Consider the following 11,981-nt stretch of genomic DNA (forward strand, 5'->3'; position numbering starts at 1 on the left):
CCCTGATTCCTGTCCTGGTATCAGATGGCATCTGGTTCTGGATGTGCCCTTTTGATTTGAGTAGGAACTATTTCTGGTTACAGTATGTAAGAGAACATACCATGTTAATTGTACCTCTATCTAAAGGAATGCAGGAGATGGATAGGATGCTCAGGGGACAGAAAGAGAAGAACCCAAGAAAGCTGTAGTGGCCTCTTGCTCTTGTTTTAATGTCACTGGTGTTCTTATTTCTTGATAATTTCCCAAGACCCATCCCACTTGATTAATCCAGTCCATATCATACTCATTCTTGAAAGCTGGCCCCATTATTTTTAAGGTTTTCTGAATGAGTAATGAATTCTTAATGATAGCATGACCATACAAAGGAGAGGGGCTTTGATGTCATGGAGCTATGTGATTAGGAAGAAAGAAGCAGCTAACTCAGTCTGAACTGGAAGTGCAAAGCCAAGTGCAAGATGGTAAAAACCATCAAAGGTAGCCCATCTATTTAAATCTGGTACCAATTTCTTGTTCTTTATCTAGACTCAAACAAGATATTCACTGCTCACCCAGCCTGGTACACTCTTTGGAAAGCTCCATTTATTGAGATGAAAATTGACACACCTCAGTTAGAGCCTAGAGGATTCTTAAGGCAGGAAAACCTTGATGTGATAGATATATGTCATTAGATACTTGTTCAAACACAGAAACCGCTCACCACAAGACTGAACCTGGCTGGCAGCTAAGTCTGAGTACTATGCTGCTCTTGCTCAGTAGCTCCCACAATGGCCCTGAAGATGTCTAGTGGGTGTCAGGCCAGTGGAGGAGAGAGAGAGAGAGAGAGAGAGAGAGAGAGAGAGAGAGAGAGAGAGAGAGAGAGAGACTGTCTGTTTTGTGGGGGTGTGATGAAAGACTGCTGTGCCATCTTCTCAGTTTGGCTATGTAACCGCCCACTGCTGACCTAAAATAATAAATTCTAAGCAAAAGGCCAAAAGCAGCTTTCTGGGAAGCCCAGAAACAAAAGAGCACTTGCACTTGACTTTTGATGGACAGACTCTGGGTAGCACAGAAGGTTCTTTGTCAAGAATTCCCCCCTGTAGAGTGAAACAAACATGTCACACAGAAAGAGTAAGGACAGCTAAGTGGCCCAGACACATCTCCAAGCCACTACATGGGGAGTTATCTAACGTGAACACCCTCCCTTCTATACACCCAGGAACAAACACCAAATAGCAAAAATCTCCCTGGGGGGAGGGCGGGGGTTGGCGTAGCCTGTGCTGGGTGAACAAAAGCACCAAGAGATGGAGGCATGAGGGAACACACACACACACACACACACACACACGCACACACATTCTCCATGAATAAAATAAAATATTGTATTTCTAGGCAATTTTTTTCTTTTAAAACACTTGTGTGTGTTTGTGCTATGTGAATGTGTAAAAAAATGTATGGTGTGTGCCTGTGCACACACAGAGGCCATATAAGGACTTCACGTACACTGCAGAAACTTCTCCACTTTCCCATCTTGTGTCCAGGCTGCTGTGAAGATGATACATGTTACATACAGAGTACTGGGATGTCCCTTCCTTTTCAAAGGGTGGACAGGGTCAGTGAGCATGTCAGAGACCACAATATGATTGTCATATATGAAAAGGCAAAGAGAATTTTGCTTACAGAAATACGACCACTACTCAAACATTTAGACTTGGCTCTATGAGATCAGTGTTTTCTGGATGCTTCAGGGGGTTCTTCTTGGTCTTAGCTGCCAGTCTGGAAGCACCCAGAATTCTACAGAAGCAGAGCTATGTGCCTGGGCACTGAGAAATACGAGTTTCAAATGAGACCCTGGTCCTAAGACTTGATCGTGCCCCTCAAGAAGATACCATTAAGTCATTCCCAGAGTTTGTTGCCATAGAAACTCTAACTAGAGCTTGTATAAACATGCCTCCCAGCAGTGGACACCAGTACAGCTCACCCATGGGTACCAGATTCAAAAAGTCACATCAAATTTCTGACAAGACATTGTTTCAGACTTCAACGTGCACATAATTGAGTCTTCAGTGGCCAAACAGTTTCCAAGTGCAGCAGAGTCAGTGAATCCACAGGCACCAGCAGCCCCAGCACTTCTTCTGTTGGAAAATAAAAATTAAAAGTGCTTTTGGCAGCTCCACTATGTTGTGGGATACTGTGGCAGCAATCCCAGCATGCCTCAGCCTAGGATGGTGCCTCTGGCCTTACCCAGACAGGGAAGGCACATTTATAACCTGATAATTGTGTTCCCTGTGAGAAGCAAAACAGAGGGTCTAAATATAATCAAGCTGCCACAGGTGGCTGGCTGTACTTCCCAGGACCTATGCCACATGGAGGTTTCGGTAGCCTCTGCTGTTGGCAGAGTAGACAGTTGGTAGAGTCCCTAACCAGATAACCCATGGTGAGGAGTCAGCTGTCCGTCCCTGCACAGCTCTGTTCCCTACCAACATTGTCATGTCTCAGCAAACACAGGGTAGACACAGAGATGAACAACATCCACAGGTCCTTAGTTTGTCCATTCAATTCTTCAAAGCCTTCTTTGGGGGGCCCTCCTTACTGAGTGGCCACTGAGGTTTTTCACTACACCCATATGGGGTCCATCTATGTGTTATTCATCTTCCCATCTTCCCTTGTCTATCTCTCTCCGTCAGGGCAAAGTGTTCCACAGGTGTTGTGAATCTAAGTAGAACTGTATCTGCTATGGATACAGTGTCTGTGTGGTCCCCAAATTATGACTTCACATGGGAGCAAGAATTGATGTCTTTAGGGGATGATTGGCCATGGTGGTACAATGCTTATGATTGATACCAGAGCTTCACAAATTGGTTCTCAGAGAACTCTCTAGCCTACCATGTAAAAATTCCAGAAGATGACCATTGGTGAATTAGCAGCTGTCCCTCACTGGACATTGAGTCCTCCAGAGTCTTGGTTTTGGATTTCCCAACTTCTACATCTCCAATTAGCCAATATTTGGTGCTTATACACCACGCAGCCGATGGTGGTTTTGTTTCAGCCACCCAAGTTGACTGAGATGACAACTGTCCATCTTCAGTCCTAGAAAAGTCAACAGTCTGATGTCATTGGAACCACTGATGAACCATCTCTGGGTGGCTTTCTTCTGTAAGTAGCATATGGAGCCTTCAGGGTCAATGAGAAGGCAAGGTCCTAGGAATGATGAGCTGTTTGTGTAGTTTATCTGTGCTTCTGGGGATTTGCTAGTGTCTCTTGGATACATGTTATATCTTAAGACATTCAAGTTACTGCCCCTTCTTGATTACCAGGTTCAAGCAGCACAAATAATGCTTCTAATACACAATCATCCTGCTTTCTGCATAATGGCACTCTAGGTGTGACATCTCTGTTAGGTAGTATTACAATCTGAACAGGAAGCTCCTTCACCAAATAGGCCCATGTGTTGAAGGTTTGGGCCAATGAGATGCTGAGGGGTTTGGATTTTGGCTCATAATGAGAACCCAGACCTAGTCAATGGATTAAACCATCCATGAATTCCTACTTTGACAGCATTATTGGAGGGCAGATGATGGAAACCAGGAGGTGGGCCTTGTTGCAGGATGTAGGTCAAAGGGCATGTCTTTGAAGCATATATTTTTCTGATTTTCTCTTTATCTTCCACCACACCTTTTCACTATGGTGCCTGACTCACCAGGCCTAGACACAAGGGAATCAGCCAATAGACACACTAGTAGCTTGCTTCTTTAAGTGGGTTTTCTCAGTCTTCCTGTCCAAATGGTACATAGTGGACTCAGACAGACAGCGAACACACAGTGTCTTTGCCAGTGGAAGACACATAAAAGCTCTTAGGCATAGATAGATGACTGTGAGGAAATGCTTTGCAAGGCAAATAGCACACACCAATAGTTGTGCTTAATTGCTGACGGAGAAGGTCCCATCCAGGGAGGTAAGCATCCTATAATCATGACAGTTACAGTTGCTGTCTCCCATAGTGACTCTCCCCAAATTCCCCATGTCCTGAAAAGTATCTGACAGGTAAATAAAAGGAGAAGTTGATATAAATAGTGACCTCAATGCATTTTGGATATTTCACTGTGACACTAATATCTGCAGTCCCCCAGGCATGTGTCATAGCTCTTGCCTTTCTGTTCTAATATGTGGAGGTGTTTCAGATGCTATTCCTGAGATCTGCCCACCATGATTTCACAGGACAGGGAGCCAGACAGGAAATCTCCCAGGCATAGATGGTATTGCTTTTAGGTTTTCTTAAACAAACAAACAAACAAACAAACAATCAAACTGGAGTTATAAGTATTGGGGTCCATAGAGCCTTTAGGACTCATTATGGGTTGGAGTTGGACCAAAGCCATTTCTTCTCAAGCGTCCTCAATTCCTTACGCTGACCAATGAGAACACTGACATTTTTAGGACCCCAGCCTTACCTGAAGCCTGTGTCTTGTGTTTGCCATGATGCCTGCACATTTTTTCATTTCCTTTCACAAGACTGTTTCAACTTGAAAAAAGGGGATGTGCAGAGGAAACCAGATGGGGCAAGCCTGTGGTAGCAGAGCCATGCTCTGGTCAAGGGAAGTCTGTGTCCTCACCGTTTCAGTACTGTTAACCATTCATAACCACAGAAACCATGACTTTATGTTGCATGCAAGCCAGACTGTTTTGGTCATACAGACAAAGGAAATATCTTACCAAGAGAATTATTGTCTCATTCCAGGGACAAAATTGCACTGCCAGGGCCTCTGGACCTGAGGTTTCCAATGGTTGTTCAGCCATAGTGCCCATTGTGGCAATAAACAATCCCATAGGTCTCTGTGACCATTCCCTGTAGAATCAGAGAATCCCTTCCCTCAACAGAAGGCCACAATCTGCCCAAAAGGTCCCAGATACCCTTTCTCTACCCCCAGTCAATATTCTGACTTTTTTATATAAGAATTCACACTGTATCTACTAAGTTTAAATCACATTATAATAGTGCAACAGTAATATTAAAGTCTGGGCATGATTTCAAGTTACATAGCCATGCCAATAAGACACTAAGATAAGCCATATTCTCTAATTGTACCTTGATTGGGGAGTTTAAGCTCTGAGGTTGTTATTTCTTTTTGACTTCAGAATACTTGGGAGTAGCTGGCACATTCTATGGTTTTAGAAAATTGTGCTAAAACATGCTTATCCCCAAGGTTTGTCTAATTTTTAAGTATATAGTTGAATAGTGCTTGGTACATTCACATTGTGACAGAGCAAATCTCAGAAGTCTTTCATCAATTAAAAGCCCATGAGTCACAGTTTTATGTTCTTACCATCCCCATCGTGGTGAAAGGCTGTAATGATTCCTTCTCACTAGGCTTCTGTCCCAGTTGAATGTTGATTTTCTCAATGTCTGCCCTGCATTCTGGTGATGAGGTCATTCTTCCTCCCAGGTGTCTCAAGTCACATGGCCAATCCCAGGATCACATCCAAGGAAACATGTTATCAAAGTTACATAGTGTAACAGTGGGTCTCCCACAAGAGGAGTCCAGAAATCAGCCAGCCCACTCGGGCTAGTGGAAGAAATGGGGAAATTAATTCCCTCCATAGAGTAGTGGGCACAGCTATCAAGATCCACACCCTCACAGCACCTGTACAGAGCCCACAGCTCTGTAGATACTTCTGGGATCATCCCCAGCAGACAGTACTGTGCAGCATGGTCATGGCTCTGTAGCCATTGTACCGTGGGTTCTATTGCCACCAGGGAGGTGAAAGTTCCTAACAAGGGCAGGCCAAATCACCCTCCTTTCCTTTCTCTGACCTTCCCACTCCTTCCTTCCATGCATCTTTCTTTTTTCTTCCTTCCTTTCTTCCTTTTTTGCCCCTCCCCTCCTTCCCTCCCTCATTTCCCTTCCTCCCCTTTTTCCTTCCTTCCTTCCTTCCTTCCTTCCTTCCTTCCTTCCTTCCTTCCCCATCCTTCCTCCCCTTTTCCTTCCTTCCCTTCCTTCTTGTTTCATTTCCTCCCTCCCTTCTTCCTCCCTTCTTTCCCCATCCTTCTTCCTTTTTTCCTTCCTTCCCTCCCTCCTTCTTTCCCTTCCTCCCCTTCTTCCTTTCTTCTTTCTCTGTCCTTCCTTCCTTTATTTCCTCCTTCCCTCCTTTCCCCTCCTTCCCTCCCTCCCTCCCTCCCTCCCTTCCTTCCTTCCTTCCTTCCTTCCCCATCCTTCCTCCCCTTTTCCTTCCTTCCTTCCCTTCCTTCTTGTTTCATTTCCTCCCTCCCTTCTTCCTCCCTTCTTTCCCCATCCTTCTTTCCTTTTTTCCTTCCTTCCCTCCCTCCTTCTTTCCCTTCCTCCCCCTTCTTCCTTTCTTCTTTCTCTGTCCTTCCTTTATTTCCTCCTTCCCTCCTTTCCCCTCCCTCCCTCCTTCCCTCCCTCCCTTCCTTTCTTTCTTCCTTCCTTCCTTCCTTCCTTCCTTCCTTCCTTCCTTCATTCCTTTCCCTCTCTCCCTCTTCTTTAGTAGAAATCTACATGATCAGTAAGCAGTTTGTTCTTTTTTCTTAGTTTCTTTAAGGAACATATAGCTTCCAAAAGTGAGCAGGACAGAACTTGTGAAAGGTTCTGTGTCTGCTGGTTGTGGATAGGGACAGAAATGTTCATGTCCAAATGAGACCTTCACAGACTGACTTTGATAGCTACTTGCTAAAACATGGATTGACAAGAAAGTGTACACCTGGGCAAAGGAGACTATTCAAGAGTCAAAGTTGGGCCAGACAAGGAACTGGCACATCTTCTAAAAGGCCATCACTGGTCATCTTTTTAAAGTGGTCCGAGTTCATCAAACCCTATCAAGTTCACTTTATTTTAATACATGTGTATCCTGTGCGCGTGTGTGTGTGTGTGTGTGTGTGCACGCACGCGTGCAGTTTGTGTGCATGCTAACATGTGCCTAAGGACACCAGAGGAGTGCTTTAACTCCCTGAGGGCTGAAATTGCAGGCAGTTATGAACCATGTGGCATAGGGTGCTGCTGAGAACTAAGCCTGAGTCTGCAGGGAGCACGTTGGTGTTCTTTCACTGAGCTCTCTCTTGAACTCCTCCTGTCAAGATCTTTTTGCTTGGCTAATCCTTCTGCTTTCCATTTAAATACATTCCACAGAGTTTTAGAAGGAGAGTGAGTATATCCCAACCACCATTTTCACCTGGATGCCTGTGCTCTCAACTCTTGTGCCCAGTATTGTTGGTTTTATAGACCCAAGTTCTGAGTTCTGTATATTCAGATGTAGCCTCTCCCTCTTCTTCAGCACATCTAGGGAAACCACCCTTGTGTCCTCACGATGCACAGTGATGCTCCCTGCAGGGCTCCAGCGCTGCCCTGATAGATACCTGGGATGGTCAAAGGCAGTATTGTGGATATCTATTAACCTCCTGAGCTTGTTCAGAGTGGACAGGAAGACCAAGGTCATAGAGATCTAAATGGAATTGGAAGTTTGTCCTTAAAATGGAGTGCTTATGTTTTTAGCTATAAATTGTTATAGATATATAATATATTTGGATGATCAATATGAGGAAAGGGGAGAGAGGAGACATGTATAGACATTGTTTCAGTGAGATTGTGATCTAGCAAGTTTTCTTTGGATTTTAGAGGGATGTGGTCACTTACACAGACCATCCACAGACAGATTCCATCATTGGGTAATTAGGTATGTTTTGCCAAAAGCTCATGTAAATTAAATTTTAATTTAAGAGCGCTGAGCTTTAATAAGATTTCATTTTTCATGTTAAATGGGAAACAGAATCTTCTTCCTGGCAAATGGGAAACAATTTTCTTTTGCTTTCTCCACCATTTTTTTTTTTTTGGAGATATAATCAACAACTCAAAATATCATTTGACTTACACAAGAAAATAACTTGATATATGTTGTAAAATTCTTGCTAAAATCATGCTAATTAGCACATTCACCTCCTTACATGATTAATGATCTGAGTGTACACGTGTGCAGGGAAATTCTTCATATCTGGTATCTTAGCTATTGTCAGGTCCTCAGTAGAGTTTAACAATACTCCTTTGCTGTACTGTGGACCCCAGAACTTGCTTGGAAGGCTGATTTTCAATGCAATTTTAGCAGGAAAATATGCCCTGCCTTTCCTCCAGGGTGATGTCATTAGAATTCTATGATCAGAAGCATTTGATAAAGACCTTGTGCTAGGTCTTCTAATAAGCACAGCTGGGTGACCAGGGCAGTGTAGTGGATCTAATCTATACAAGAACCTCCCTTTTGTGGTTCTTTTTATTTATTTCCATGCTGATTTCTCAAGCTTCTTTTTATATTACATTTTATTTGACAATCCGGTCACATATAATGCATGTTCCTAATTTTGGAATATCCTAAATATTGCATGGCTTTAATACACTTGCTGGACTGACCGTTGCCAACCCCACCTGTGCTAAGATAATTGAGAAGCAACTCTGAATGCAAAGCAGCTCTTAACCTCTCCCGGGCTGATGTGGCGGGACACTTACTCAGTAATCTCACGGCTGGAGGTGCAATTTACACATGCACAGAGGTTAATATTACAGGGCTCTTGGGCCAAGCAGCTGACAGCTTTTCCTGCACTTGAATTTTGATTTTCCTTCCCAAGGACCCTACGTTTTCATTAGGGCTGATGCATATTTCACAGAGGTAAGTGAGGAGCCCCGGGCGGTAGCAGGGGGAAGTGGCTCTTCTTTGATTTCACCTTGTCTTCTTAGTCGGTTCAGAGAAAACGTTCCCTCTCTATGCAGATTGTAGCTTGAAATCTAGCAACCAAGAACCCTCTTATATAAAGCAGAACTGCCAAGATCTCAGAGAAGAGAAATCCTCAGGCAAGCCACTTTTCTGGCTGAGTTATGCATGAAGGTAATAAACTATAATTACATATTAAATGGGGAACGATTCAAATAAAATCATATACTGCCTTATACAAACCACCCTTCTCTTTTTAGTCTTACAGCTCTTTTTGACTCTATAATTCATTTAGCCTTGATCAGTGAACATTGCTTTGCTGAACTCCTGACAAAATTTAGTAAATGTCAGAATTCCAGAGGTCCCAGAGTCTGGGAAGTTTGTTACTAATCACTTCTTAGAGAGCCCAGGCATCTGGCTGGGGAAATTGGGGCAACATTCTCTGTATATCTGCAGACCATGGAGTGTTAGCTTTAGGGTGAATCATATTGCCTGTTTTCTGTCTGTCCATCACCAGCATAATCAAATTAAGTTTCATTGTAGAATTTAGCACTTGGAATCATACAGAATGCTTTAAGTGAGTGTGTAAGGAGGTCCAAGAGCAGATTAATAAAGCCTTTGTGTTCCCAGAGCTGTGTTCTACGCAGCCTACAACCCATGCTCATTTGCAGGATCTGTTAAACTTTTTTTTTTTTCCAAAAGAAGAAAAAGTACAGCTATTGGTACATTGCCCATGATGCAGCTCACAAACCAGTCATTTTAGGAATTAGCCTTTATCTAACAATTTGAAGTTCAGCACCACGGCCAAGTACCAGCCTGTGGCCTCGGAGCAGGACAGGAGAGATGACTGGCCTAGCTGGAGATATAAAATAGCTTCCTGGTGTCCATAGACCCTCTTCTGTGGATAGGTGATAATCAGTGTTAAGGGGCTTCCTAGACTCACAAGTAAAATGGCTCCCCTGATGTATGTTGAGGATAACTTGGACAAGCTCTTTGATATGATGACGGTGATGGATGTTGCTGGACACTACACTACTCAGTGCCACACTGGAGAACTCAACATTTTGAATGCCAAAGAACTGCTCACATTGAACTCAGATAATGAGTTCTTGTGTGTGTGTGTGTGTGTGTGTGTGTGTGTGTGTGTGTGTGTGTGAGAGAGAGAGAGAGAGAGAGAGAGAGAGAGTCCGAGCATGCGTGTATGACTGTATGTGTATATGTGAGTGTGTGTGAGAACGAGTGTCTGTATGTGTGTGTAAGAGAGAGTATGAGTATGTGTGTGTGTGTGTCTGAGAGAGTACAAATATGTGAGTGAATATGAGTATATGTGATTTTGTATATGCGTGCAGCCGCATGCTTAAACATCTGCATGTAGAAATTAGAGAATATCCTTGGTGTCTTTTCTTGTCTCTTACCTTGGGTGAGACAAGGTCTTATTCACCATTATGTATGGCAGATGGGTGGTCCTGGAGCTCCTAAGGATTCTCTTGCCTCAGCCTCCCACATCACCCTTGTTGACCCTTTGGGTTCTATAATCCATACCTAGGTTCTTCTGCTTAACACTTTAGCTACTGAGCCATTTCTCCAGTCCCCAAACAGCAAGCTCTTAAGGGCAAACTACGTCTATCTAATGGAACCACAATGACTAAAGCTCTCTAAAGGGGTTTGTGTGAGTCTGTCCAGGTTTAGAAAGCCGCTGTGGACAACCCAAATTTACATTTATTAAGAGAGATGGTAAGAGCATGCCTTCTTGGCTTGTGCTGGACGCATTCATATATGTGATTTATTATCCTCCTGGCAAAAGTAGAGCTTAATACAAAGAATGTGTCTTGGGACCATGGCATTGAGAAGGTACACAAAATGAGTTTTTGATTCCCTTAATCTATCAAAAATATAAATAGAAAATGTAATTTCTTCTGGGCATGAGTCATATTTGTCTCATGGCATATCTGGTACTTTTTTTGCTGTGTGTTGTAAATTTGAAATTGTTGAATGTCTGAACAGATTACCACCCAATAAAGTGTTCTGGGCTTGTTTTTTTTTTTTTTTTTTTTTTTTTTTTTAGCAAGAAAATTATTTATGGTTTAGCTTCCAGTCCTTTGAGAATTATTTCAGTCTGTGATAGAGCAGCCTCAGCAAAGCCTTTAATGCAGAGACCATGTGGATGTGTGCTGAAGTGTGGTGTCAGGGATCACCTCTGGTAGATGTGAACTTACGATGTCTCTTATGTGCAGCTTAGCTAGGGACTCTCCAGCCTCTTCTTCTATATATAACCCTGTAGAGTCTCTCCCACAGTTCCCCCACTGTATACATTCATGTTAGATGAACACTCAAAGGAGTCTTCATGTGTTCTCCTGGAGAATTCATTTTGGGTGATATATTCCCTTTCTTTTGAGTATTCAGGATTTCCCAGAGACTTCCAGTTACTTAAAATCCTCTGATTGCTCCACCCAAAGATGCCATGACCTTGTTTGTTTCTAGGTGAGGCTGCTGTAGACAGATAAACGTTACTTGCTTTCCTTCTCACAGGCTTTGTGGTGAGGGGTGACTGACATCTGTATGTGTGTGTCCATGGGTGGGTGAGTTCACGTGAGAAATGGAAGGGTAAATCTGCATTTTCCTGCATGAGGATGGTCTCTTTACAATGTGGGGTTCATGGTGACTCACCTGCTGAGGTTTTATCTTTTACTGTTTGTTGTAATGCTAAATGTGTGGCCCCCAAGAACTGGAATCTGCCCATGGGCCCCCAAGTTGATTCTGATTGGTGAATAAAGATGCCAATAGCCAATAGCTGGGCAGAAGAGACATAGATGGAGTTTAGGTTTCACATGCTTTGTAGAAAGAAGACCATGAGGGGAGAAGAGAGAAGCTGCAATGGAAGATGAAGGAGGAGGAGGAAGAAGAGGAGGTGAAGGAAGATGAAGAGGGGGAAGAGAAAGGGGAGGAAGAGGGGGAGGAGGAAAAGAAGAAGAAGGAGGAGGAGGAGGAAGAGGAGGAGGAGGAGAAGGAGAAGAAGAAATGGATATAGGATAGCTGAGCCATAAAAACATCAAGTGGGCTTGTCAATTAGAGCTAAGAGCAGCTCAGACAGCACAGTAAGTAATAACTTGGATTATCAATAAGAAAGTATATTCTAATAGTATAGAGCGTAGACAGCTATTGTACTGCCTAAGGCTATTTAAAATATAAAGGCTGTGTGTGTCTTTCATCTGGGGACATAAATGGTCTAAGGTGAGGAAGAATCCTGGGCCAGGATTCTTAATAGTTTTTTGTTTTTGTTTTGTTTTGTTTTGTTT

Source organism: Mus musculus, chromosome 17 (assembly GCF_000001635.26).
Source record: "Mus musculus strain C57BL/6J chromosome 17, GRCm38.p6 C57BL/6J".
NCBI classification, from domain to species: Eukaryota; Metazoa; Chordata; class Mammalia; order Rodentia; family Muridae; genus Mus; species Mus musculus.